Source organism: Hibiscus syriacus, unplaced genomic scaffold, assembly GCF_006381635.1.
Source record: "Hibiscus syriacus cultivar Baekdansim isolate YM2019G1 unplaced genomic scaffold, ASM638163v2 tig00110384_pilon, whole genome shotgun sequence".
Lineage (NCBI taxonomy): Eukaryota > Viridiplantae > Streptophyta > Magnoliopsida > Malvales > Malvaceae > Hibiscus > Hibiscus syriacus.
This window is the reverse complement of record NW_024062715.1, coordinates 8503179-8509353: the sequence shown is the minus strand read 5'-3', so window position 1 is coordinate 8509353 and position 6175 is coordinate 8503179. Positions and strand designations below refer to the sequence as shown.

General features: G+C 37.2%; 1 pseudogene; it reads right to left on the bottom strand.

The window, feature by feature from the left end:
* Positions 1–1536: 1536 nt before the first annotated feature.
* LOC120122284 lies at positions 1537–4108 on the bottom strand (annotated as a pseudogene).
* Positions 4109–6175: the final 2067 nt, after the last annotated feature.

The window sequence follows — 6175 nt, the reverse complement described above, 5'->3', positions numbered from 1 at the left end:
TGGAAATTCCCGACGTTTGGCCGCGTTTCGCTTCAATTAATTTGAAGGGTTTGTTCCTCGCTCGATGATGAACACAACGGTGGTTTCAAAACAACGATCGGAATTCGGACGGCGTCGGAATCGGCTTTGAAGTAGAGTGCGGGAGGAGGAATTTCACAATTGTTTTCTGTTTTGAAAACAGAAAACCATTCATACGCTTAAATGAAATTTTCTGCCGACACTAAAAGGAGTAATGCAGGGCTTGGTCCCTGAATTTCCTTTAACTTCTAAAATGGCCTACAATTTTGAAAACTTTCGATTTAATCCTCAAATTTTGCCAAATTACTTAATTAAAATTTTTTTTCTCTAAATTTTATTCCGGGTTGTTACGTGCTCACATATCAGAGGTCCAGTAAGTAAGAGATCATTATGTTTATGGACTTCGATTTATTGGAACATGGATGCAAAATTTTGTCACATGAACTGCTAATTATGGATCTATAAGAAAGACCACTTGAGTTATTTTGTAACAACTAAGTTGCAATCCTTTATTTCATCTATAACAGAAACATCTTAAGTCTAAGCACAAAGACATTATGTTTCTGGTTGTTAAAAAAAATTTAGAGTGATTTTGTATTTATAGAGCATATTAGTACAAACTCATAATTGCGCACTTACTAAGGAATTGTCACCCAAGGTCTTTCATTAGCACACTACTCATATGGTTGTAATATCATTTAAGGATATTGGCTATAGTGGGAGTTTATATTTAATGTTTGTTTATTATAAACACAATTTCAGTTACTTCAGTTTAATGATATTTATTTTAAGATCATTTTCTGTATAAATGAAGTGTTTTGGTTTATCCACAATCTGGTTTTGGTAAAATTTGATCTAATTAAAGAGGACCAGTTGGAAATAAACATGTACAATTCACATTGCATGTAATTTTCATGATACGCTCCATGATTAATTTATGTCATTTGACTATGTTTGTATACGTGACCATTGATGGGTCTAGTCATGATAGATATGACAAAGACCGCTTTGATCCTATATGGATATAGTTGATGGACGAGATTGTTGTAAAATACTTATTATATGATAACAAGTTTTGAGCTATTAAGGTTGTACATTTGTCAGGAAACATATGTTGCCCTAGTGGGAGATTGTTGGATTAAAATCCATATTTGTGGGCATATATGTATAATGTACACTGTTATCATAAAGTATGACAAAAAATTAAGTGACCAATTATATTACATGTGTTATTTGTATTAAAGTGTCATGGAATCAAAGTGTAGATACCATAAGTTGTATTTATAATTTGATGGGGGTAGAATTATAAATACTTAAAAGATTGACCTAATATTCAATCTATATAAAGAGTTAGTGGTCTCAAACAAGAAATAGGTTAACTTATATTTACTTTTATCCTTGTTAGAAAGTTTATACTTAAGGGAACTCTATCTTCTTCGAAGATCACAACCAACCAAATAAATATTCAAAGATTTCAACCTATCAATCATGTACGTTTCTGTTAATTTAGTATTTATTTTATTCTTGATAGTTTGACATAATTAGATCTTGGTTATTTTTATATTTAATATGATTTAGTTCTAACTTAAACAACTCCATTAAAACGATGCCATAGCTGTACATGTCGCCTTGTGTGGATATTTTCTTTCACATTCCATATTCTGCATTTGCTTTGTTAATGTGGTGGAACGGAATTACCTGGAGGAATATATCCCATGGTTCCTCTTATTCCCACCGAACTGCGTCTCTGAAAGAAATTTTGTTAGGCCAAAATCACTGATGTGGGCTGTAAGGTCAGCATCAATAAGAACATTGCTCGGCTTTAGATCACAGTGAATGACCGACCTGTCAAATTGGAATGAAGATAATCTAATGCAGAGGCTACATCAATAGCTATGTTGAGCCTCTGAATTAGATTTAAGCTTGGTGAATTGTGTTCCTCTGTTGAACTTGGATTTAACCAAGTTTCTAAGCTCCCATTCAGCATGAACTCGAACACCAAGGCTTTGAAGTCGTTACCTTGAAAATCAATACCTGAGCAATAAGTAATGACCTTGACGAGATTTCGATGCCTAAGCTTCCTAAGGGCTTCACATTCAGCCTTGAAAGTCCGATCGGCTCCCTCCCGTTGAAGATTAAGTACTTTCATAGCAATTGTTGTTTGATCATCAGAACTTATAATCCCTTTATAGACTGAACCATATCTCCCCTTACCTATTAAGTTGGCTGAAGAGAAACCATTAGTCGCACGAAGGAGGTCGGCGTAGGAAAGTTTCAAATGTTTCTTCTCCAATGGGCTGGCAATGCCCTCTTTATTTTTCTACAAGCTAACTCGTCGTTGATTGCAAAGAGACATATCAAGATCAAGACAACAAAGAGAACAATATCAGTCACAATTATCGCTCAACGTGTGAAGTTCATCCTTTTCTTTGCATTTTCTGCGGGACAAGCAGGCAATCGAATCGGTTTATCCCTCAGTATAACTCATTGTTTCCGACGATCGAGAAAGAACTGATGTTGTAGAACACTCCTTTCATTGGTACTTCGCCTTCAAAGCTATTAAAAGACAGGTTGAGATTGGTGAAAAGAGGAAATTCACCTAGAAACTCTGGAATTTTCCCTGACAAATTATTGTGGGAAACATCAAGAACTTGCAAGCTCTGTAATTTTCGGAACGAAGGCAGAATAGTTCCTTCAAAAGAGTTCCTTTGCAGGTGAAGTGATTCAAGCATCACACAGTTTTCAAGAGAGCTTGGAATTTCCGCATGAAATTTGTTGCTTGATGCATCCATAATGTCGAGATTTTTACAGTTTCCAACCTCTGGTGGTAAAGCTCCCGTTAAACTATTTGAACCAAAGAGAAGGTATATCAAATGGGAACAAAGACTGAAAGCTTCCTTTGGTATTGTGCCGTTTAGACGATTCTGTGAAAAATCCAATCTTTCCAAATAACTGCAGTTACCCAAAGCTGCAGGTATTTCTCCTTCTAATAAATTATCAAATAGGCTGAGAACAATAAGTTCTGTTAAATTCACCAAAGAAAAAGGAATTTCCCCCGTGATTCTATTTGTGTACGCATCGAAGTGTTTTAACTTGGAAAGTTTTCCTACAGAATAAGGGATATGACCTGTAAGCATATTTTCATGTAATGCGAGATACTCCAAGCCTACAAGGTTCCCGATCTCTTCCGGTATGGCATTTGATATATTATTCGAATTTATCCTGAAACCAATTAGATTTGCAGAGAGATTGCCGATTGAATCTGGTAAAACGCCTGTGAGGTTGTTTTGGTTTAACCATAAGGTACTAAGATCGGTGCAATTATTCAATTAAGTGAGAAGACTCAAGTCATTGGAACTCTCAAGTAAGTTACCTCCGAAGTTTAAGATTTTTAGATTTTGAAGGCTTCCTAAATTCTTTGGTACTAGTCCCGTTCAGAAATTATCAGCCATATCAAGGTTCATGAGCCTTGAAGAATTGAGTATTGAGGTTGGAATTGGCCCTGAAAAATTATTTCTACCAAGATAAATGCCCTCAAGATTAGGGAGGCTCAAGCCTATGTACCCAGGTATATGGCCTTGTAATCGGTTGGCAATTAAAGAAAAGGCATTAATGGATGAGATGTTATACAATTGTTTATGAATTGTACCGGAGAGCTTGTTTGAAGACAACTTAAGAAATTTCAAGCTCGAGCGTCGCCCGAGCTCCGTAGGAATGTTTCCATCGAGGTGGTTCTGCACCAAGGAAAGTTAAAGGAGAGAAGAGATGTTCTCGAATGAAGGGGGATTGTTCCTATGAAGTTGTTCACGGGTATTCGAAGAGTTTGAAGTCTAGACAAAGAATCGAGCTCGAGAATTATTTCACCTCTGAGCGAATTTCCGAGTAAGCCAAGGACTTTTAAGTTCGAACGACGAGTAAGGTTTATCGAAAGTTCACCTTGGAAGGAGTTGTTGACAAGGCTCAATTTCTCTAGGCGACGCAATCGAGTAATTTCTTGGGGGATCGGACCACTGAAGCTATTGTTCTCGAGGTTGATCACCCTAATGTAAGGAGAAAGTTCTCCTGCCAATTTGAGAGATGATAGATGCATGGAAGTCACTATTGGATGCCGTCAACAACATGTTACTTCTCCCCAGTTGCAGAAATGTTGAGAATCATTCCAATAGCCTAACACACCATAATGATCGATTAATATCCGAGCCTTGAAGGCAAACAATGCTTGTATATCAGTCTCATTACTTGTTGTTGAGTGTAGCTGATGTGTAGAGCTGCTGATGTGTATGAGAAGTTATAATACTGATGTGTATATGCAGTTGTAGTCGGTTACTAAGGTTGTTAGTTGTTATAGCTGAGTGGTTAGACAGTTATGGTTGATTGCATGTTATATAATGATGTATGAGCTATGAACAAAGTGTGCAAGCAATAATATTTCTTGATACTCATGTTTACTGATTACTTAACATGGTATCTATCGCCACAAGTTCTGGAGGGTTTGCTTCTGCTGCAAGAATAATTGCTAAGGTTGTTAGATTTGGGTTCCATAGCTGCTAGTGATACTCTTTTAAGTTAAATCAAGATGTTTACAAATAAGAAAATTAATGTTGTGCTTGATGAAGCAAATTTCTTGCTTTAGAAACAACAAGTGCTTCTTCAGTGAGGAGTCACCGGCTTGAACGACTACTCACTGGTGCGATGAAACCTCCACCGGAGTGTCTAACTACTGAGGATGGGTCAGTAGTTCCAAATGAAGGTTATGAAGACTTTATAGCTCAGGATAGTGCGTTAGCATCATGGCTGTTGTCGACTATAAGCCCGCATTTACTCTCTCAGTTTGTTGAAGTAGAGACTACATCTGTAGTTTGGAATATCGTACTACAAATCTTTGCCACTAGATCATCTACAGTCATTATGAATCTTCATTGTAAATTATAGTCTCTTAAGAAAGGTGAAGATAGCATGCGTGTGTATCTATCTTGGGTTAAAGAAACATGTGATGCCTTAGCATCCTCTGGTAGTGTTGTTCCCAAAATTGGTCATATTGCAAGCATATTGAAAGGATTACCTCGAGAGTACCAACCCTTCATGGCAGTTATAACTACCAGTGGTGACTCTATTTCTTTAGAAAAGGTAAGCACAATCTTGATTGATGCTGAGACTCAGTTGATTGGGTTTGCTACTCAAGAAGAATTAGTGCTGGCAAGTGCTCATATTGCTCGAGGATCGGATACTGTTAAAACTAGCTTTAACTTATATAATCATCGATCGCATCAGTCCTCGTATTCTAGAGGAATGACTAGTGGTCGAGGTTGTGGTCGATCACGTATGCAATGTCAACTGTGTAAGAAACCTGGGCATCTTGTTGACAAGTGTTGGCATCACTTTGATGAAGATTTTCATATTGTATCCACTAATGTTGGTCTTTATCAGTATATAGGAGATACAACTAATGCTAACAATGTTTCCTATGGCAAAGCTAGTTGTATTGGTTGTGATTGTTGCTTGAATGGGACTCGAAGCCAACTGACCACATAGAGTTCTTCTCAGGCTTATTCAACTTTTGGTTCTGCTCAAGATCAATGTGTGGTGGATTCTAGAGCCACTCATCATGTGACGCCCAACTCTAGTAACATTACTCATAGACCAGAGCATGGTGGTCCAGGTAAGCTAACTGTTGGTAATGGTGTGTCTCTACGTGTTAATATGATTGGTGATGGAACTTTAATGACACCATCTAGGTCCTTACTGTTAAATGACTTACTGCATGTGCCTAGCATAACACATAACCTTCTCTCGATGTTCAAGTTTGCTAGGGACAATTGTGTGTTCTTTGAGTTTTATGATCAAGGGTGTTGTGTTCGTGATGTTACCACAAAAGAAGTGATGTTGTATGGCCGTGTTGAAGGAGGGTTGTATGTCTTCTCAGGAGAACGTTGGTTAGGTGCTTGTGGTAATACTTCAACTAATTCAGATGTTGCAGTCGATGAGTTTACACTTTGGCATCGAATATTGGGTCATTCTACCTACAATACTATTGCAAATGTATGTAAAACAATTGATGTAAAGGTTTCTAAAGCAATGAATAAAATTTGTGAAGCTTGTTGTGTTGGCAAAAGTCATAAGTTGTAATTTTCTAATTTTTCTACAATGTACAGTTCAC